Raw genomic sequence first — 24507 nt, forward strand, 5'->3', positions numbered from 1 at the left:
TAACCAGTTCTACTTAAACAAGCTGGTTGCCTCTAATTATGCTGATTTCCCCCGTGCTTCAATGTAATATTAACAGTGAGTTCTGAAAGCAACAGGCAATTTATTTTTTTCTGTACTTGGGAACTACAGTAAAGTTATCTGCCAAAGGTGAGTTTTAGAATGACGATAATAATAAAGCACCAGTACCTTTAGTAGTGTGAGCTCCATCCAAAAGGCCCAGATAGATATGTCTCCCTTAATGGTGAAGTTAATGGTTATGAGCATGGCTTATTAATCTTAATGACCAGCATTACAGAGTATGGCTTTTGGAACCTGTGTCTCGACTACCAATAATACTTATATTGCTTTTCTACTATTCCGCATGACACTTAAGATAAAGGTGGTGGTATACAAATTCTTGTGCACTCTTGCAAGTGTGCCTGCATAGCAATTAGACAGAGCCACTGGGCTACCTCCTGCATGTTGATAGTACCTCCAACTTTTATTCCTCCAAAGTGTCTCCATCATGATCTTTCCTGATGGAAAAGTTGCCCTCCCATACAAGCTAAACTGGACAGAGTTTGATGCTATTTTATCTCATTACTCTAATAAAAAGGACATCTCACTCATTTTTGTGATCCCAGAGCCCGATTGTTTACTCCTGGCCTTAGTTTCCTCTTTGTCCTTTCGAAGCTTTGAACACTTTTTTTTTTTTTTAAATCTAGGTCACCAGTACTTCTCACACCCGTGCCTCACAGATACGCTCACTTCATGAGCATTTCTTGTCAGTCAGGTAGTAGAAAATAGAAGCAGGTTTTTTCATTTAAGTTCTGGCTTACAAAGCCAAACAAACCATTATCCTTTTCCCAGTTTCTTTATATGGAATTACACTAGCCCAGGGCTTTGCTAAAGAGAGTTGTGATAATCAATTCATAAGTCTGTTTGAAGAAAGAGAAATACTTTCCTAAGGTATAATATCCAAACTTGTTTTTCATTGAGCACATTTAAAAAATTTGTAATGATGTGTTTTTTTTTGGTTTTTTGTTTTTTGTTTTTTTGGTTTTTTTTTTTAGTATTTTAGTGGTAGTTTTGATTTAGCCTTTGCGAGTCTCTCTCTCTTTCTCTCTGTCTCTGTTTCTCTCTGTGTGTCTCTCTATCACTCTGTCTCTCTCTCTATCACACACACACACACACACACACACACATACACACTGTAATTTGATCACATTTACCCCCCCCACCACCAATTCAGTTAAGACACTACCCCAGCATATCGCCTCTCAACTATATCCTCTTCACATTTAGTTATTTTGTTTTATATCCTACTGATCCTAATTAGTGTTGTCCTTGTGAACATGGGTATGGGACCATCCATGGGCAACCTATCAGAACCCACATCCTCAATGAAAAATGGCTTTTTCACCCCCAGAAGCTATCAGCTGCTAGTAATTCCTCAGATTGTCATAGACTCTTTGTGGGTATCTTGCCTAACCATGCTGCAGTTTTAACTGGCTTAATCTTACCCAGGTTTTATAAATGTGTGTGAGTAAAGCCAGCATGCCATATTTGGATACAGTATTTCATAGTACTGCTCCTGATCTTCTGGTTCATTCACCTTTTTCTGTCTCTTCCTCTATAGTGTCTCCTCAACTGTGAGGTTGAGATCTCCCATTGAGAGAAGACAACTCACTGTCACTTGTATTCAACATTTCACTGGCTATAATGATCTCCATTGAATATTGTCCACTGTATAAGAAGCTCTTTGAGCAAGGCTGAGAGTGGCATGGATCTTGGGTCAGCTCTGGCTTTCTGCTTGGATTTGAAGATTCATCTCTTGTGGAATTTCTGCAGCCTACATCTATGTACCTTCCCTTGGGCCAACTTTCATGGAGCATAGTTTTAGTATTTATCTTTGATGCAAAGTCTTTAATCCAAGCTTTAGATTCATTCTATAGAAAGATTTTATTGGTCACTTAACAGAATCTACAGATACTGGCAAAATCAACATAGATGTCACACAGCTTATTCGTTTACTGATTCATTGTTCAGTATAGCAAGACCATATTGCTAAAGATACCACGTAAGTGATGTGACAGGTAAAAATCGAGTTGGTAATGGCCATTGTTTTCTTCCTTCTGGCTAGCTTTCATGGCACTGGAAGGTTCTATGTAGGCTACTGGGAGGAAGGAATCATCAATACTGTTACCCAGCTATGTACCCTATGAACTGTAACAATGACTGGTATAGAAAGATATGTCCATGTGTATATGTGGCATGAATGTTACTGGATAATCAACTGCTTTCTGATTAAATATAAGGATGCTCCACAGGAGAATACTCTAGCCATGAAGCCATGACATGGCCCCTGTACCTCCAGGATGAGCATACTACTATTATCCTGCTAAATGGACACAGTATAAAGCTATTTACCAAATTCATATCTTTATACAATTTAGTACATACTCTTCCCATGGATGAATCCAACTCTTACACCCAATCAGAAAAGTTCTTTTGTGAGGTGGATGATGGTTAACACAGAAATTCACAAGTGGACGAATGCAGCGAATATGTGTTAGTGCTGTGTGTTCAGCCACAAATGGGACAGTTACATCACACACCACCCACAAGGGTCTGGGAACATGGCTGAAGAGGGGACAGAAAGACATTGAGAGCCAGAGTTAAATGAGTTCTGTACTGAAATGTCTCTTCTGGGCATGACAGCATGCTATAGTCATTTCGCTATTTTAGGGGAATTTTCTAAATTTGGTTAGAAACATCCCTATTTCTAATGATGCCCACAAGCTAAAAGCATGATAGAGTACTGGCCTGTCATGCATGTGGACCTAGGTTCAATACTCAGAACTCAAGAAGGATGAAAAAGAAAGCCAAGAGGAGGGAGGTGTGTATTGTGAAGCATTAAAGGCCATTCCTGCACACACTGGTTATTGCTCTGTGGTGCAACAGTTCAGAGTCTTTTATGCCTGACAATTACCTCTTCTGGATTTACACATATTTTTGTTGTTATTGCTGTTGTTATTATTCTTCTGTGTCTACTTTATCAACATTTTTGTTATTGTTAGTGTGATGGAGATTTTGTTTTATTTTACTTGATACTATCTACCTCATTGAACTAAGGGTTAAGACAAATTCCAGCTCCCTCTCCTGTTTGTAATCTCTTTTTAAAATTTTGGAATCTCACATGATGCACACTGATCACATTCATTTCCAATCCCTCCCAGGTTTGCTCCCACATCCTTAAAAGCACATCCTGCCCCAAGAAGTCAGAAAAGAAAAAAAAAAAAACAAAAAGAGTAAAATAACAAAAAAATATCCAATTTGTATTGCCCATATTCTCACTGGAGCATGGTCAAACTCCCAGTGAGCATCCCCTTAAAGGAAGATGAGTCCTTCCCCAACCTGCACCCCTACCAGAAGCTATCACTTGTAGAGAGCTACACTTTAGCATCCTTATCACAATTTTTAAGAGTTATTTTTTGATGGCTTCCTGTCTGGGCTGTTATTTGGAGGTTGGGGTAGGGTGGAGTGGTGAGTTGTTACAGAAGCCTTCTTTGACAATCTCTCAACTCTAAATCTGTAGTAATTGATACAACTGCATAAGTAGCTTCCTCGACCTTTATAGTCAGCAGGATCACAGATCATGGACATCCACATGGGTTCTGATGACATGATGTGCCATGGACCTCAACATGGTCTCTCGTGGCAGTACAGTCCACAGACATCAGCACAGCCATCTGCCACAGCACAGGCCACAAACACCATCATTGACCCTTGGCATTAGCACTGGCCACAGACTACAATAATGGTCTGAGGTGGCAGCACAGACCATGGACACCCACATAGCTTTTGGTGGTAACACAGACATTGAACATCGACATGGCCATAAAGGGAATCATTTGCATTTACCATGTTCAAATTTTTCTTTGAGAACTTCACAGAATTGATGAACATTCAAGAAAAATGCACTTCAGACTAACACACAATATTCAGAGAGTGCCTAGAAATTCAACACAGGGATACATGGACTCTAAATTGCTTTCTGGCTTACTTTATATAAGAGATTCTTGGGGCTGGAGAGATGGCTCAGCAGTTAAAAGCACTGGCTGCTCTTCCAAAGGACCTGGCCTTGATTTCCTGTACCCACATGGCAGCTTACAAACATCTGTACCTCCAGATCTGAATGTTCTGATCATCTCTCCTGATCTCTGCAGTGCTGGGCACAACATTGTGCACAGATCATGCACCAATAAGAAAAACATCCATATGTACCTGTACACAAACTAAGGTTAAATTTTTTTTTAAAAATGAAAGAAACAAAAGAAAAGAGTCCCAAATAACTGAGTTAGGAGCAGTTTGCAGACCTATTAAACTGTTTCCATCATGGATACATGATCAAGAAGTGTGGAGGTGTCAAAATCAGGACAAATAATAGCTTTTCAAATATGTGATGATTTGTCTTGGGTGAAAAAGCTTAATAAGACGAATTGTGTGTACGGGAGAGTACATAAACTAGGTAATGAAAATGAAGCAACAGTTATGTTTCAAAGGCAAAACCATGAAAACCAAAACAACAATGACAACAACAACAACAATAACAACAACAATGACTGTATGTTAGCTAGAAGAGCTGCCATTCTATTCCCTACTTCAGAAGCATAGGTAAAAGTTGCCAAGTGTGTAAGACTCTTGTTCACTGTTTCTCCTCAACTCTACACTGAAAGTCTGTTTTTCATCCTGGCAGAAGTACTGGGGTGAGAAGGGAAAACTATAGAGAGACTTAAAGTCATCCTCTTGCTTATGGTACACTAGCCTACTTTGCATTGGTACATCATGAGTGACAGAGCCCTGATCAAAACAGTATGAGGAAGAAGATAGGGCAGAAAGTGGAAGCTAAGAGGGACAGCTTATGTAATAGGTTTTTTAACAGCTCCCAGCTCATTTGGTAGAATAGATATATAAAAGAAATGTGTTGGCAGCCAGACTAGACTCTGAGAACATAAAGGATGATGCAGGAGGGGAAACAGGTCAGTCCCAGCCATATGTGCCTCTCCCAAACTAGCCCTTTATTTCTCTCATTCTCAGTCCATACACAGTCCTACCAGAAGCAAGGGAATAGGCATCACATGAATGCCAGGTAGAAAGTAACAAGTAATGAAGCATCCTCAGAACCCACGGCATAACATGTTCTCTGAATTTTCATGGTCTGTGGAAACAGTCCAGTGGCCAGTTGTAGAAGACAGAAACGGAGGCAGACCCTCCTAAAGGCCTTGGTGTTTATGGGCTCTTGTACCTTCATAGCATAACCTTTTTGGTTGTATGTGTTTTCACCATGTTATTCCGTCTACTGCTCTGCAAGATGTCTGAAAATTCAGCTAAGGATGATACATGTCTTATTTTCTCAGAATTGGAACATCGCAGCATTCTCTTAGGGCTCTTTGGTGAGGGAAGGGAGGTGGGAGAGTCAGGCTTTCTGTTCAAGTGTATCCAGGAATACTGAGGTAACAACTCGGATGGAGATCACTAATGACCTCAGATGTCCAGAATAAAAAACCGCCATTTTTTTTAATGGATGTGAACTTAACCAAATTAACTAAGTCTATTTTAATGAGAAAAGTAATCCATTTTAAGGTTCTTTTTAACTAAAATTTTATGAAATAAAGGGATAATCACTGGTTTTATATTTTAACTGTATTATACATAAAATTTTAGGATGACAGACTAATCTTGGTAGTGTGGATAACTCCCAGGAGGATTGCAAATAAGATGAAGAGTCTCAAAGTACAGCAGCAAAAACATTTCTATCTAAGGAGTTAGCCAAAACAAACAAACAAACAAACAAACAAACAAACAAAACCTTAAGTGTCACTGGAGAACCTTGACGTTTGGTCAAGAAACCCTTCAATTTTTAAATTAAAAAAAATTAGTGCTTAAAACATATCCCTGTACTCTATGCTTAGAAAATGCAGCATAAAAGCCCTTGGCCATTTAAATGCCAAAAGCATATGAATAACTAAAATGTTACAGTAAATAGATATTTCTTGAATTATTTGTTCATTCATTCATTTATTCATTCACCCATACATTTTATACTTATTAGACATTTATTAGGTTTTTATTAGGTTTTGTTCAATCTTCTATATCTTAAGCTTCCTTAGTTGAATTGTGAGTAGTTTGGTTATTATTAAAATGTTACATCTAATGTTCATGTATTTTGAAGAAGACATCTTATCTTTTTCTAAAATTTATCTCACTAAGTGTTAGAAGAGCGTTCAGTTAGTAAAACACTTGCCTTGTAATCAAGATAATTTGGTCTGAATTTGATGCCAAGAACCCATGTAAAAACAAAACAAAACAGGCCATGCCAGGCCTGGCAGGGAGGCAGGAACAGGAATTTTCCAACTGAGTCTGCTAAGCAAGCTACACCTCTGTGAGAGACCCTGTCGCAAAATACAAACTGGGCAATGCCTGAGAAGTGACAGCTGAAGTTGACCTCGTGGCTCTATATGCATATGTACACACATACACCCATGCAAACATGCAACACAAACATATGCACACACAAACAAACATCTCAGATATAACTTCCATTCTGATAACTGGCTACAAATCTGGTCTAGGATACTTTAGTGTGTAATGTTCAGTCATCTATATCTCCATCTTCTCTGCTGGAAGCTAACATTCAGCCCTGGATCCATACCACATCTCACATTCTGCGAGTTAAAAATCTTTGCAAACTGGCTACCCAAGTAGCTAAAAAATTTTTTCATTCTCAGAATACTGAATATTTGTGAATGACGGATGTGTTTTTGGCAAAGAAATGAATACTTCACTGAAGCACACTATATTCAGCAATGAGCTACACTTAACATATGAAAGAAAAATTTCCATGCATTACATTTCAAAAGATTGGAAAGGAAAAGAAGAAAGAAAAAAAGAAAACTCTTGTTATCTTGATTGCAACATGTAGCTTTGGCATCATCTAAATACCATCCATAGTTCTTGTAAAGCCCAATAAAAATGACTTTCAAACCAATATAAGCTCTTCCTATTTTAAATTTTAAAGATTTAACGATAATCTGGGATTCAGATAAAGGTATGAATAAAGTATTCCTAAGGGACGGTGTCACACTTATCCTAAAATTCTGTTGTTACAAATATTACTTGAATAAAACAATTTGGGGGGCAGAAAAGAGAACTAAACATAATTCCTCAACTATTAAGCAATAGATTTGCCATCATTTATAATATTCAGTATCAGTATTTACTTGGCATGTTTCTTACAATAATGTCTGTTACGGTGCTAATAAACTAAAAGTTCTAGTCTTGTAGGTCCAAACTGAGTTTTGAGGCTGAGTACTGAAAAGGATACACAGTGCAAAGGAAAGGTTCAAATATAGTCATGAGATGTTAGTTTCCCAATGTTGAATTCTTGTAAGAATCCCTTAAATTTGGAAAAATCAAATAGTAATCTTCATTATTAAAATGAGAATAAAATGATTAATTGTAAGCTATAAGAAATTTAGCACATAGGTTTTCTACTCAACAATTATATGTTTTAGAATTACATGTTTTTGCTATAAATATAGAAATCACTGAATCATAACATAGGAATGATAGATGTACATAGATGTATTCACAATAACATACATGTGCAGCCCGTTTCCATTTCACCAGATTTTTCCATTGAGTATAAGCAACAAACATGACAACAGACTCATAAAACCGTGTTGGAACTGAAGAATTTCTATCATCTAGTATTTTACTATATTCTCTTTTGAAAACAGAAGAGTTAGATACAAAAGTACTGACTGTCATCCTACTGTTGTTACAGTACAGAAGAAACACAATGTCCAGGCTTATGGTGAAGAAGCAAAAGCCTTCGTGTGTATCATCTACACTTTCTGGGTTTGTGTGAGTCTGCTCTGTTATGCCAAGGCAACTACAATCACATAAGGATGCATTCCTCAGTAGGTGTCTTCTGTGTGACATGAGACTATATATATGAGAAGAAGTCTATTTTGATTGCTATCAAATTAAACTGGGTAAGCTGTAACAACTACTGAAGAGTTCTTCGTATACAAGTATGACTACAAAGCTTTTAAGAAAATGTGATATGTTCAAAATCCAAGTTAGACAAAGAACAGGCTTCAGAAATTCAATAACTCTCAGATAAACTAGAGTTACTCAGGCTTTATATATAAAATCTGTATTATTAAAAATCAAGCCGGGCAGTGGTGGTGCATGCCTTTAATCCCAGCACTTAGGAGGCAGAGTCAGGAGGATTTCTGAGTTCAAGGCCAGCCTGGTCTACAGAGTGACTTCCAGGACAACCAGGGCTACACAGAGAAACTCGGTCTTGATAAAACAAAAAGAAAAAAAAAAGAAATTCAAAGGACTCATGTACACACATGCATGGCATTAACTGCCTTTTGACTCAGAGTTACTGTCAACGTACATGAAGGTACCTAGCCTTGCCTCCTAAACTTCTGAGGCTAGGGAGTAGTTGGTAATGCTTGCCATGCAAGTACAAGGGTCCATATATGATCCTCCAAACTACATGTGAAAAAGAAACTGGCCATCACATAGGTCTCTGACTCCAGCAACAAAGAAGTGAGAACAGGAGCATCCATGGGCTTTATGAGCCAGACAGTTTAGCAATGAGGGCCAGGATCAGTGAGAGGCACAGTACCAAAAGTAAGAAGGGAAATTACGGAAGACATAGTGTCAACCTCTGTCCTCCAGATACAGATGGACACACACATAACAAGTGTGTTTGTGCACACACACACACACACACACACACACATAGTCTAAATTGCTAACATGTTTATAGGTATCAGAGACCAAATGAGTAGTCATTGTTTACAGGTGTCAAGAAAAGAGATGACCATTTATAACTTGCCATCTGTCAAACAAGAGCAAATGTCAAACGCCAACCCTTTAGAAGGACCCCCTTCAGTTTTGTTGAGCATGTTGACACACTGGCCTGTACTCTGAGAACACCTACATATGGATTTGGGGCCTTGGTTCTGGCTTTCCCTCATCAGTGATGGCTTTCCTTCCACATTGTCACGGGTGGGGTCTCTAGCCCTACTCAGATGTCATGTCTACTTTACTATCTATGGAAACTATTCAGTAACTAACACTGGTGAAGCTCTAGGGCAGAAATACCTGGTTTTCATTCTGGCATTCATGGCTAGTCTTATATTTACTTGATGATATTTGTGAATCTCTTTCCTGTGATTCTTACAGTATCATTTGTAACTGGGTAAGCATAATAAATACTGTGTGCTTCCCTAATCTACTTTAGCTCCACTTGGTTACAATTGTTCCATTTCTTCCCAAGCCTTCAAAAACTTAAGAATAATGTCCTGAAATGACATGAGTTTTGTTATAGTTTTAAGTTATGCATCAATGATTATGAATTTACAAACAAAATATTAATCACCCCAAATCATTTTATTGAGTCTACTGTCTGCATTGTCTGAGCTATAAATGTTGTCACATATCATCATTAAAATATGCCCCTCTTTCTTGTAATCCATTTAACTATGTTCCCACTTAAAACCAGTAATTATTAATATACTTTAATATCACTTGAAATATAGCCTATCATTTTGTCTTTTCAAACACCAACATTTGTCCATACTAACTAGCATGCTGAGTTTGAAAACCAATCTATCCCTAATAGATCTCTTTAGGGTTTTAACTGAGACGATGCTGACATACTTCCAAAATGCACAGAAGAAATTGATATCAGGCTATTTCTAAGTTAAAGGATCTGATGGCTTGAAGAGTTAGTGGAGAAGTGGTACCTACTTTCTATTGTCTAAATCACTCACCATGACTGTTACCTTATTATACATCAAACATTCATGTTTTCAAATTAGCATTTTTTAGACAATGAGATTAGAAAATTAATTTTTGTATAAGCAGGGTTTAATATACAGCCTTTATATTCGTGAATATGATATCTCTCAAAATTGGTCATGCTTTCTTCTGTGGCCTCTCGATAATCTGTCTGCCCTTTAAAGGTACCTATTGTTGCTGTACTGCTCTTTGTGTTTCTGTTGTTTTGCTTTGCTTTGTTTCTGTTATAAAACAACCATTTCCTCCCACCCCTTTTTATTCATGTAGCATATTTCTTGACCAAGCAGGATAGTTCAACTCCTCATTATTTCCATTAGTTTATCTTCCTTCCCCATTCTTTTAGTTTTTAATCAAATATGCATGCCTTGGAATGTTGATAAGGACTACTCCCAAAGAAAACGTGCTTATGTTAAAGGGGTTACTTGTTTTTATTTGTATGGGTATTTTTTTTTTCAGCATTTATGTCTGTATAGCAGTGGTGTGCCACTTGTCCACAGAGGCCAGTAGAGTGTGTCTGGCCCTCTGAAACTGTGGCTATGGATGGTGATAAGCCATCACATGGTGCTGGGGATCAAACTCAGGTCCTCTGCAGGAGCAGCCCAAGCTCTTAGCAACTGAGTCACCCCTCCAGACTGCCTGTATGTGTTCATGTTACCAGGAGATGCTCAGTATCAAATGGGGTTTGAGCTTTCTTTGCTTCCCTCTTCTATTTTTAGTTTAATAACAGGGTTGGCTATGGCAAGGTACTGAATTTTGTTGACTGTTTTTATATATCTCATGAGGTGATCATGAGATTTTTTTTTGCCCAACATAGAAAAAGAAGCAGCTTTCACCCTTTCCTTTAGCTGTCCTTACGTTCCTGGAATTGTCTCTCCCTAGAAAAACCTAAATGACAGATACTGTGTAAAAACTGGTCAAGTCCACCACTAGTTAGAGAAATTCATAGAAAAATAGTGGTGCTGTACCACTTTTTATCACTCAATTTGGCAAACTCTCTAAAGTCTGATGCTCTCCAGCATTGGCAGGGAGGTGAGGGAAGCTAATCTTACATACATGACCGCTTAAACCCAAAGATACTTTCTGCTCTATGTTGGTTCAGTGCCCAGGGAAGTTGGCTGGACATTGGACAAGCAATTGAAAGATGTCTCCATGTCACCAAAACAACTTAGTATGTTTTCTAGTCATGTAAAATTGAGTTCTCATCGGATCATTGATCTTTACAGGTCAATGATGTGGAAGATTCCTGTTTAGTATGGGATTATGGATAGTGACCCACAAGCACTGTTTCATTATATTTAAGCACCAGATGTCTGAGGCTTTTCTTCTTATAAGTTCAGTTGGACACTCAAGTATTTTTTCTAACGTTTTATATCCATCCATCTTTCAGAAAACAAAATAAAAGTTAAATGCTTATCAAGTGCAACCTAAAAGGCCCCGGGAAGCTGATTAAAGCAATTTTTATTCTTTTATTTATGTTTTAGTAAAGAGATGAGAAAATTCCAAATCAAATGGCAGATAGACCTTGATTTCAATACGATCTCAATACGATCACAATGTTGGACTCACAGAGGTGGTAAAACACAATTGTAGGATTCACAGTCACTCAAAGGATGGCCAAGACTTATATCTTTACCTGTAGTCTAGTCAGCAGACTTCAACACCTGCATTGCAATACTATTACAACCTCCTTCCTTGGCCTGGCATCAATGGGAGGAGAGGCCTTTGGTCCTGTGAAGGCTCGATTTCCAAATGTAGGAGAATGCCAGGGCGGTGAGGCAGGAGTGGATGGGTGGGATGGGGAGCACCCTCATAGACTCATAGGGGGAAAAGGAGATTCCAGAGGGGAAACCAGGAAAGGGGAAAATATTTGAAATGTAAATACATAAAATATCCAATAAACAAACCAAACCAAAAATGTATAAACTAGCTCAGTTTTACGTATTTGCGTGAACTTGGCTGTGATTTAAGACTAATTCAGAGCAGAAAGATGACAATAAAGATTTTATCTTTCCTACTGATATTACTTCTTACCTTCAGCTTCTCCCTCGGACATAAGGACACTTACCTCTTATTTTCTTTGAATCACTTCTCTTAGAAACTGATTTCCCTTCCATCTGCTTTTCCTTAATATCCCAAGATGTGAATTCCTTTTGACATTTTGCTTTAGATTATATTTGAAAATGGCTGACACCCTTGCTATCTTATGTTTGGTTACTAAACTTCCTTTCCTGCCTGATTGTTAAAAATGGGGCCAATTAAATTTAACTTACTAAATGTGGATGATCTCTATGGCACTTCCAATGAAAGAATTATTTGAAATTGATATTAACAGAACAATCCATTACCCCTCTAAGTATTTCAACATTTAAAAAAAATGTCGAAGAAAACAGGGTATCAAGTATGATCTAATATTTTATTAACATAAACATATACCTGTAATCATTTTATAAAATAACCATAAAATTTATTCTTTTACTTGGATAAAAATGTATACATTCATATTCAAGCATTCTTAAATTAGCTATTTCACACTTTACATTTTGAATGCCTGAAGCATATCTTGGGAAATTTCGATTGGCATTATTCATTGAAAAATCAAATTAAATGAGCATATTTCCAATTTCATTTTGTTCAGAACTGAAACATATAAATGGTTTTGTGTGTGTGTGTGTGTGTGTGTGTGTGTGTGTGTGTGTGTGTAAACACTGGAGGCTTTTTTTCTTTTACTTTTCTTTTTCTTTCTTTTTAAACAGGCTCTTATTATGTAGCCCTAGATGTTGTGGAATATGCTATGTAACCCAGGCCCATAATAAACAGGGATCTGTCTGATAATGCCTCCCTATGGCTGGGATTAAAGACATGTACCACTGCACCTTAACCAAAGTCATTCTTGATTGATGTTTTACAATAAATAATGAAAAAGCCCAACTACCCAAATTTATTTATAAATCTATATTTTTCAAATTTACAAGGACACTGAGGAATTATTTTAGACATAAACTAAGAGGTAATTTCTTACAAATTATGATATTTATCATAACAGACTTGGAATAGCATTATTCTCCTCAAACTCATTCATTTATCCAAAAATCAGTCCTGAGGAATGTTACATGCTAGGCACTGTAGGGTCTATAATAGAAGCAAAACTCGACCCTCTTCTTTTCAGAGCTTTTAATAAGGCTAAGTGGTATGGGGACAGATGTAAATTAAAATGTCACAATGTAAAACAGAATGAAAATGTTCTAAGCCGGTGATAAAGACTTGTGGAGGTGGAAAGAGCAGGGAATCTACATAAAGCAATAATCAGTATCACAGGGAGGAAGTGAAGTGGTGGCTATGCTAGGTATTGAGCCCATTTAGTAAGATTTGCAAGGAGTAGAGTTTTGCCCGATGTAAAGAAAAGTTACAGCTGAAATGGAAATGAAAGCATTTCAGAAAATGGAAATATTCCTTGTGTGTGTGTGTGTGTGTGTGTGTGTGTGTGTGTGTGTGTGTAGTGGTTAGTATGTATCTATTTACTGACCAATAGTAACACATCATCAACAAAGACAACCTTTTAATTAGAACTGCAAAATACTAATATATAATAATTGAATGATATGCATGTTTTGAGGAACTGGTTTCCTCAAGCTACTCTGAGGAAGTAAATAGGCTTTCCCCATTGGCTTACATCAGAGGGAATGAGAGCCCATGTCAGAGGGAACAAGAGCAGTTTGTACAGAGAAGGGAGTGTTTGAAGCCATTTTAATCTCCATTTACTTCTTCTGTCTTAGAGGAGTTGGGGAAGCCTTCATTCCCATGTAGATGAGAACCAGGGAAAGAGGTCAGCTATAATTCTCTCCAGCCCTGAGAGTGGTACTGAGCTAAACTCCTTGGCAGCATTGCTTGTGGATTCCCAGAGTAGCTTGAGGAAAACAGTTACTATTGGTCAGTAAATAGAGGCATCAAGCATGCAAGCTCATGCATCAGGCCCAAGGAAATATTGGTCCAGTCAACTGTGCATGTGGGTCACTGCTCCCCATCCTCAAGGAACAATAACGTGTGCAGCAAACCTCTTCACACTCACCGCTGCCCACCCTGTCTTTTAAATAGATCTGTCACCTCCATTAAATATTTCCTTAGTCAACTGTAGTAACAATTTGTCATAAATCTAGGTGTTTGCCAACAGAATGAAGCCTGTGTGTTCCAAACATTTATTTTCGAAATTACACTTCATCTGTCAGAGATGCTATGTGACCCGTCATTTACCTGAATAAAACACCTGGTACAAAGCAGGTATATATAAATAAATGCCTCTGTGAGGAGTTCTGTACTTTCGACCCTTTAGAAAGCATGAAATATTATGCCTATGAGAATATATTTTGAGACTTCTAGTTCAGCCAATAAAGACACACACTGCTTCTTCTTTTTGGGGGCCCCAGGAAGGAAGGACTTCTGGCTTCACAAAACTACTAGCTACACGTCACACTGTTTAGGGCAAAAAGTTACACTGAGTAAGATTACAGCTAAAAAGATCAAGGATGGACCTTTAACTCAAAGACGCACAGCTGGCCATGGTACAGAAAAGAAGAGAATACAAAATGTTTACAACTAAAGGGACATATATACTGCACCCTCTCCCCCCACAGGCTCAGGGATCACTGTGGAAGAGAAGTGGCAAAGACTAAGCCACACGTGGTGAATGACTACAAGATGTGTTATCTTCTGTACACAACAGGGTAGCTGCACAAACGAACTCACAAGAGTTGCAGCAGCATGCATAAGACCTGTAGAAGCCCAAGCAAGACCAAATCCCAGCATAGGGAGGAGACTTAGGCATGAAATCCCACCCCTATCCAAGGAGCTATTAGCAACTGTTAACTCCTAAGGAAAAGAGTTAATTTTCTCTAAGAGGGTGGGCCCTGAGAAGTTGACCATACTCCAGTGGAAACTTATCCAAAACCAACACAAATTGATCTTGATAGAGGGAAAGAAGACACAGAATTGGGTGGGAAAGGGAGGGAGGTAGATCTGGGAAGAGCTGGGGAAGGGAGGTAATATGATCAAAGCCCATTGTACAACACTCTCAAAGAGCAAATGAAAAGTAAATAAATAAATAAATAAATAAATAAATAAATAAAAAACACAGGGAGGCGAGGGTTCAGCAAGTGATGGTCGCCTTCCTAGCACAGCCTCTGTCCTAATCTCACAAGCTATCTTGATGAACAGAGAGACCATCCTTCTCCAAAGCACAGGCAACTGGAGATGAATATGGCGTGTGTCTTATTCCACAGTTATGTCCTCTGTGGCAAGGATGATAACTGGCCCATGGCTGTCTTTCAAAGAATTTTGTGGAGACTCAGATGAACGGCTATTTTATTATGGGCCCTTGAATTTCAATTTTTGTTACCTTTCAAACATTCAACCCGGTAATTAACTCAGAATGTATGTGCAACTTGCCATGTTCTCCCAGTTGCTTCTACTCTGCAGGAACAGATTCTTGTGTGTGTGTGTATGTGTGTGTGTGTGTGTGTGTGTGTGTGTGAGAGAGAGAGAGAGAGAGAGAGAGAGAGAGAGAGAGAGAGAGAGAGANGAGAGAGAGAGAGAGAGAGAGAGAGAGAGAGAGAGAGAGAGAGAGAGAATACACATGCATGTAAAGACACTGAGTATCATAGCACTCAATGTAGAGTTCCGAGGAGGACAATAACTAATCGCTTCTACCCTGTGGGCCCTAAAGTTCTGATCCAGGTTGTCCAGCTCGGTGGATCATACCGATACCCACTTGAGATAGCTCCTGTGCTGAGTCTTAGCTTCTTTTACTATATTTTCATTCCTATATCTTTCCTATTGTTTTGTTTTTTTACTTTGCATATTGCCCAGTGGATATTTCCATATTGGATATGATTACAAATTTCTTTTAAAAAAAAAAACCAAGATGGTATTTTTTTAATAAAAATCCCTCAACATAAGTTTGATGGTAAGCTTTGTAGTAACCTTGCTGCACCTGGGAAGAGGGAACCTCAGCTGAGAGACTTTCTCTATCTGAGTGGCCTGTGAACATGTCTGTGACACTGTTTCTTGATTGGTAATTGCAGACAAGCTCACCCCTCCGAGGGTACAAGTGTTTCTAGGCAGGTGGGCCTAGACTGTCTAAGAAAGTTAGCTGAACAAGCCAAGGGAAACAAGCCAGAAAAAGAACTTTCTTCCCACGGTCTGTGCTTTGGTTGCTACCTCCAGGATTGTGCCCTGAGCTCCTGCTCTGGCTTCCCAAGAAGACAGACTGCAACCTGTAAGTCAAATAAACCTTTTCCTCCCTAAAGACATAAATAATGATAAAATTATGTATATTCCTAAAGATTCCTTAAGTTACCTATTCTCAAGCACTGTGACTCATGAAACATTAACATATCATTTTAATATCCTCATCATTTAGCAACGAGTTAGCTTAAATTAAGAACATAAAATGCAAATTTAACAGATGAAAATCACATTTCTAATTTGAGAACAAAGTATCAATTACTCAGATCTGAATTAAGCACATAGCTGAAATAAATTAGGAAATTTCTGAAATGCAAAACTACTCACTTAATTGTATTTGAAACTTACTGACTTCATCAAAAGTTATACCAGAACAAGTAGAAATCTATACTTATATTGTTCATACCTCATCCAGTTAAATAAGCAATTTAAATCAATATAGCATATATCTCATAGCTCTATTTTATATATTGTTGCAATAAAGTTGGAATCACAGATAACATTATTTTATAGGCACCACAATTATTATTAAATAAAATAAATACATTTCCATTTATACTCATTGTTTACATTCATTGTGCCTTTAACATAACATTCTATTATAATTCACTTCTTAAACCCAGTCTCCATGGGTTTTAGTAATTAATACTGTAGAGAAACTGAAGAGAATTTTAGATTATATAATTCAAATGGATTAATTTATAAATAACAGAATCATTCTTGCATGGTTAATAAATGTATTGTGCATGTGTATGCATGGTGTGCATATGCATTTATACATCTGTGTGTGTGTGAGCGCGCGCGTGTGTGTGTGTGTGTGTGTGTGTGTGTGTGTCTTGCTACGTTCACAGGAAGGGTCAAGAGCCCTGGAGAGCTCTGTTTATGAGTGACATTAACACCAAACACAGAGCTTAGCAATGCCTGTTTCTAAAAATACCTCATGTCTCTTGTTGTCATCATCCACCAGAGGCTTGAGTGCTCTGAGACAGAAAGCATCAAGGCTGTCTCTTTAGGTTGCTACAAGAGTTATATATTGCTACCCAAAGCCATCCCCTTTCCTCCAAGGTGGCGAGATGAAAGAATGCTGCATCCACATAAGGTCTCACTTCAGCAGCACGGTTGCCCCTTAAGCAGAGTTATCATGTTGTTTGACAGCAGGAAGGGATATGTGGTTTCACTTGAATGTTATTCTTCTTTATTTAAACTACTAGAAATAACCCAAAAATGACAGAATGCTCTTTCTATAAATAATCATTCCAGTGTAGAGTTATATTAGGAGGTAACTCAGATGGTATGATAACGCCTAACAAGCTAATCTTAGACCTGCAATGCCATAAGAGAGAAATACCGTGGCTAAGAATAACTGACCCAAAGGACTCAGCCTGTTAAGAAGAGGCACAGACATGCAGGCATCTGCAGGTTCCATGCATTTAATGAACTCCTGAAAGGCTCTTTCTCCAGGAAGGCAATAAACCATGCTGGTTATTAACACGATAATCAATAATGCTTTCAAAATTTATTGATTCAGAAAAGCCACTCAAGTTTCTCATAGTGAGTGAGATTTTTAAAAAATTATTAGAAACATTTAAATTTTTAACAATTTGAATAGGAGTTGATTTCTAAGTTTTAAGACTAAACCATCTATATATAACACAATAACATATAATAAAATAATATCTAACTCCTGAAAAGTAAATTATATTATCATGATTGTTTGAAAATGCTATTCAGTTTCATTGAAGGAGCTTAAATTAGAAACCTATATCTATATGTACATAGATTGATAGGTAGGTAGGTAGGTAGATAGATAGATAGATAGATAGATAGATAGATAGATAGATACCTAGATGAATGGAGAGAGATATTAAATAAAATGCATTTTTGTTAGCTAAATCTTTATTTTAGATCAACAGTTTCTTGGTACAAAATAAAATCAGGACTTGCACAGACTGTATATTTCCAGGTAAAGATAAAAGCATAATTTAGATGCTTTAGTAAGAGAAAATGAACCAAACAGTGTTAATATTTCCAAAAAGATCTCTCTTGCACACCAGTAGCAATGTGTCATTGTGCAAAAGGGCTAACTTTCTCTCAGTATGAAATCCTGAGCAACAGATGCAAATGCACCAGGATGCTGGTTCTGCCCTCAGTATCTGCTCCAGGGCAAACACCACTGGCCCAGAACACTGGGGGTTTCCTTCCCTGTCTCGGCAGTAATGAATCCTGTTAACTCCTTCCATTTGTACCTATAGGGGCCTGAGAATGGAGCTTCCAGCAAGCCTTCTCACATCTTTCCTCTTTGTACCTTACTCTTCCCCCAAGATTAAGACGTCTAACATGTTTGCTTATAAACTATCAAGCTGATAGAAATAAAATCACACTCTAATAGATTTATTTTTCTTCTTCTTTGGGAAAAGTGGCAGGAGTAGAAACTGAACTCTGCCTTCCCTCTACATGGCTTTCCTCAGATATAAACTGTGAAGAGTGGGAGAAGCCTGCACAGTTCACTAAAACATGAGGGTAAATGACACAGTAACCCCTGGTATAGAGGCACTCTCAGAACCCTCCCTGTGAGAGCCTCAAACGTAAGGGGAAAAAAATGTATCACTGAGCCCTGAGTGGCAACAACAATAGACAATCAGGGTGGGCTGTGGGCATGTGAGCACAAATCTAAGTTGAGGAGCAGAAGGGGCAAACTGTGGGGTCACAGTCAATGCTTGAGAGCTGGCAAGATGGCTCAGCAGTCCTATGCCTAGATCTCATAATCATAGCGAAAACAGAATTCCAAGTGTTTGCTGTCTTCTGATCTCCAGAGTTCTGTCATGGCACATGGGCAAACACACACACACACACACACACACACACACACACACACACACAAACTGAAATCAACTGAAATTCTACCAGTAATCAGATGCAAGTTTTATGAAGACTAAAGTAGTAGTTCACCTCATGTGTGGAGAGTCTCCCTAAAAGCTTTCTGGGAAAATAGGTAATTTAGGAAAGTAAGAATTCACAAACCGTTTTCCTTATTTTAAGAATCAATGTTTTCTTTTTTCTTTTTAACTTTGTGTGGGTTTATTTTTCTATGTTTTAATTTCATTTACTTGAGTTTTAATTTCAAGTTTCAAATTTTTAACCCACTGCCTGCCGTTGTATCTGAACCATGTTTGGAAATGCCATGTTTTACACAGTCAGCAATCTTTATTTAAAGGAAACCTAACAAACATCCTCATGGTGGAAACTGGGTCAATCAGGAACAAAAATTACAAAGTTCCTTTAAGAAATGATAGGCCAAGGGGAAATGTGGGAAAATAAAGTTGTGGGTGCTCCCAAACTTATCACTGGGTATGCAAAACATTCAATCATATGTAAATGATGAGGTACACTCCATGGTTTAGCAAATTTCTTTATTCCTTATAAAGAGTGGGGGGTTTTTTTGTACTTAGTTATTGAGTATTTTTAAAAAATATGCATATAAGACCCACAATTTGCCTTACAAAGGAAAACTTAAAACTATGATAATGAATGGAAAATATATTCTTACAAAAATATGAGAATTGCCCATGGGGTTTTTTTTTTCATTAACTTCAGGAGCTTAAATTATGAAACTACCCCAGACAGAAGTTTAGCATTTAAATTAAATTTGTTTAATGCAAGCGTCTTAGGTGATAAACCTCATGTAAGAACATGGGTGTTTTTTGTCTGTCCCCAGCCTTACTGCAAACCTCCTGGATTTAGAAAACCAGCACTGTCATTTGCAAGGACTCCATGGACCCCACGTAGCCCGTGGCCCTCTGGGAATCACTGCAGGACTAAGCAAAAACATGACATAGTCATACCCAATGGCATGTGTGCCAACATAGCTCAAAGTTTTATCTTTTGTTTTCTTTTGTTTGAGACTGGATCTCACTCTGTAGCTCTGGAATTCACTATACGGACCAGGTTGGCCTTTAACGCATGGCGAGGCTCCTGCCTTAGCTTTCCAAGGGTCATATTTCTAGGCATGAGCTGAATTTTTCTTAAAAGATTTTTAAGGACATGTTCATGGGATTTTTATCACAATTACATTGTTTACAATGTATCACAATTCAGAAGAAAATCTAGTTATTATATAACAAAAATGTTCATTATTCTCAAAATGCAGTAATTATGACAATGTTGTCAGAGTTTCTATGTTCATTAAAGATCATCTTTCATACTCTAAATTAACTCTTAATCGTTTCCTTTTCCTTTTTCTTTTTCTCTTTCTCCCCCCCGCCCTCTCTCCTGGACTCCGACTCCACCATTAAATTATACTCATGCATTTGTGCCTAAATGTCTCTGAAATTTTCTGCTATCCATCAGAAGCAATGTTGAAGGCATACAGTATTCAAGTTCATATATGTGAACTTATAACGAATTAGATAATACTGTTGGCTTTCTCATTTTCTAAAAAGTGATTTACAATCCAAGAAGAGGCTGTTCTCTTCCATCGGCGTGTGCTACCAGATTCCATTACTAGGCTCTTCCTAACAATGAGTAGTATCAGTCAGGCAACCAAACTGATGCCAGTAAAAAGTCTAATCAATGTTTAAACAGACATTATTTCACAAAAATTGTACTATAATTCAATGAGATAAGAAAAAGGCCTAGTTCATTGTTCATGTTACTAAAATGTTTATATTTCTAAAACTAAAACTAAATATTCAAAGAATTTTTTATCACTATGGCAAAAACTGGTAGAATCCAACTAATCCCTATTTTTAAAAGATACTAGACAGCTTATTTATATTAATTTGACCACAGTGGGAGAAGATGTGCCTAGTCGCTAGTTTCCTTGTGCCTTTTTTCTTCCAGAAGAAATCTTGATCAGATTCAAGTCTGTTTCCTTCAGGGTTTATGCTTAGCCCATATTCTACTTAGCAACTGGAAGAAAAATATGCAGGTGATGTCACATGGCCAATAAATTATAAAGATGGTAACTGGAGAAGATCTTGGTGAGATTCTTTGTTAAAAGTCAGAGCTAAAGGGATCTGCAATCCTATNGGTGGAACAACAATAGGAACTAACCAGTACCCGCCACACCCCCCGGACCTCGTGACTCTAGCTGCATATGAATCAGAAGATGGCCTAGTCGGCCATCAGTGGAAAGAGAGGCCCATTGGTCGTGCAAACTTTATATGCCTCAGTACAGGGGAACGCCAGGGCCAAGAAGTGGAAGTGGGTGGGTGGGGGAGCGTGTGGGGGACTTTTGGGATAGCATTGGAAATGTAAATGAAATAAATACCCAATTAAAAAAAAAGTCAGACATGAGAAGGGTTCACAGGTAATACCAAAAGGGTCAGGGAGAGAGAGAGAGAGAGAGAGAGAGAGAGAGAGAGAGAGAGAGAGAGAGAGAAGAGAGAGAGATTAATATAAACAGAGAAAATGCCTAAAGAACCAGGTCCTCTCTTTTTTCTCTGAAATCTGTCATGAGTCAAGGCCAGGAGATAAAAACAGTACTGTGAAATCATGACCTCTGAGTCACATAGCATTACAAACATTACAACACCACCCATAACACAACCGTGGAGTAGAACTGTGTGCAGGGTGACATTACTCAGTCCCTGTTGAGGCCTAGCCACCAGCTATTTAACTCATGGCAAACCCCAGTGCTTTGTCACTTTCCAGTTTTCTTTTACTTGAAGTAGAAAGTCAAACAACTTATATAAATACCACTCACATTCAAAATTTTGGCACAAAGCCTTTGTACATGGAAGTATTAGGAAAAACAATCTAAGACAATAATTTCTTATAATCACTTTATTCCTGCAGGGAATGGAAAGATGATGGCTCAGAGAGTGGATACCAGTGCCCATGTGTGGTCCTGCCAAGGACTGCAACCCTAGTGCTGGAAAGAGATGAGAGGCCCATGAGGGCTTGCTGACAACAGCCTACTTCCAGATTTGGTGAGGTAACCTGTCTCAGACAGATGAGGCAGAGATAGAGCAAGACTCAACATCCCCTTGTGGCCTTCATGTGTTCACAGAACACCTGTACTCTCACGTGCATGCACAAAACACACATACACTACACTCACACCCACACAATAAAGTTTAAGTATATGTCAATGTACAAAAGCAAAAATTGAGACGATATTTCACCAAATGCAACTTCTTTCCTATCTTTCTATGTATGAATTATTTGAGGGCATGGATAGATTTTAAAAAAATAAACACTTTCATAAAAATAAGATTATATAATTGGTGTTGTTTGTAAAACAAAACAAAACAAAACCTTAAATGTAACTGAACCTAGCAGATTTAAAAGTGCATTTGAAGAAACTACAAACACACTAAATTCTTCTTCAGTATAAGATACTCTTTCCAAAAGGTCTTCCTCTGGTTAAATAAACTATCAAAAATAATTAGTGTTTGGAAACTTAAAAAAAAAATCTAAACCAAAACACCACTCCATGTTTCTATTTTAAGCATCAGTGAGTCTGTCCCTGCTAACAGAAGCGAAGGATGGTAGCAGGCACTCATGTCTCTCTGTCTCAGCACTCACAGGTCATCACAATGCTTAGTCCAATTAATATTATGAAGTTTCCTGAAGGGATGAGACTTGCTTTCTTTTTTTTCACAAGCGTGATCCATGTTCATTCAAAACAATTAAATCCACCACTAACAACAATGCCCCTGTTAATTTTACTAAGTTTTCTCTTCTGTATGTGGTTTTTAAGTTCATCTGTTCGTTAACTGGATTCCACTGAGCCCATCTAGTTCGTATGTGAGGGATTTATATCGTTGACCTGTTCTCTCCCCGTTTTAAGAACATTCCAGCTGCCAGGGATATTGAAGGTATTTCTCTCACAGCTCAAAAGATTTTTCTTCTAGGCGGCTCCGACTGTCCTGGAACTCACTGTGTAGACCTGACTGGTCTCAAACTCACAGAGAACTGCCTGCCTCTCTGTGCCTTCCAAATGCTGGGATTAAAGTTGTGTGTTACTACACCCAGTTTCCTCTCCATCTTGTGGAGCTGTTCCTTCCATGTGACCCTGCAGCCTGTAGTTGCCCGTGTGAAACCCTGAAGAAGTTTTTATGGTTCAGTAGCCCATTGAGGTAATGACTGTCTAGAGCATTTACATTAAATTTTTCCAAAAGAAACTCAACCTGCAGTATTTTTCTTTCTTTTTTTCAAAGAATTTATCGTTCTTCATTCTTTACCATATATATCTTCAATCTATCTATTATCTATCCATCCATCTATCTATGTGCATTGTATATATATTTATACATATATAAATTCATCATATATATGTATGTGTATATATATATATATATACACATAAAACCACTTTGTATACATTTTATCTTCATTGACAGATTTGAAACATTAATTTCTGGGATGCAAATAACCATTTTGTTAATCTTTGTTACTCAAATGTGTTAAACTTTCTCTATTTACATGAAGCCACTGTCCTTTTTCAATCCTTCCCCCTTTTGTCAGTTTCTTATATTTCTAATGATGAATTTGGTTCTGTAATGATCATGATTTTTTCACTCTCAGGGGATCCCATTAGCAAACATCTCCCTGTCCAGCTCATCCTATAGTCTTACCATGCTCATCTTTGCGGTATTGTTTTGTGGAATTTATCTGCTTCCTACAGTGTGCTATTTTCTGGGAAGCAATTTTTAGACAATATCATTGGTCTAAAAAAAACTTGAACATTTTCTTTTTGGTAAAACCCTAAGATAAGCTAGGTGGTAATAGCCTGTTCTAAAACTCAGGCAGGGCCTTGCTTGTATGCCAGGATTCCTCTAGAGGGGCCATGTGTGAGCTCTATCTCCCAGTTCACTAGCCTTGTCTTCCTTAATTCCTTCTCCTGAGTTTCTGTCATGTGGGAGAAAAGGGATAACCTAACTGAGGGAATCTCACCCAGTCTGCTGCTCTCCAGATTTGGGAAGAGTGGAGTTCTAGGAACCTGTCGGTAGGCCAGTAACATTCTAAGAGTTTCCCGTGGCTGTTGATGAGGAAGCAGGGCACACACAATTTTCTTTGCACTTCCTGTTGAATGCCCTGACATGTGGACTGTGTTTGCTCCGTAGCTTTTATCTTTATGAGACCCACTTCAGTAGCCATCAGTAGTGAGGAGCTGCGTCTGCAGGACATCTTTACATTTTCATCTCCAAATTCACAATCGTCATGTAGAATATATTTTAAATGCCTACTCTAGAACTCCTTTAGACATCAGAGGGCTTTATAGAATAGTCTTCGTGAATGGATATACTACTAATTACAGTACCTGTGTGGTCCTCAGCCATCAGACACACATATATGCCCTGTTGCCAACTGTACTGGCTATTTTTGTGTCAACTTGACACAGCTGGAGTTATCACAGAGAAAGGAGCTTCAGTTGAGGAAATGCCTCCATGAGATCCA

General features: G+C 38.0%; 1 protein-coding gene across 19 annotated transcripts in view; it reads right to left on the minus strand.

Moving 5' to 3' along the window:
- Hdac9 (histone deacetylase 9) overlaps window positions 1–24507 on the minus strand; it is an 832694-nt gene that overhangs the window by 433932 nt on the left and 374255 nt on the right. The gene's annotated exons all lie outside the window — the stretch shown is intronic.

Source organism: Mus caroli, chromosome 12 (genome assembly GCF_900094665.2).
Source record: "Mus caroli chromosome 12, CAROLI_EIJ_v1.1, whole genome shotgun sequence".
NCBI lineage: Eukaryota > Metazoa > Chordata > Mammalia > Rodentia > Muridae > Mus > Mus caroli.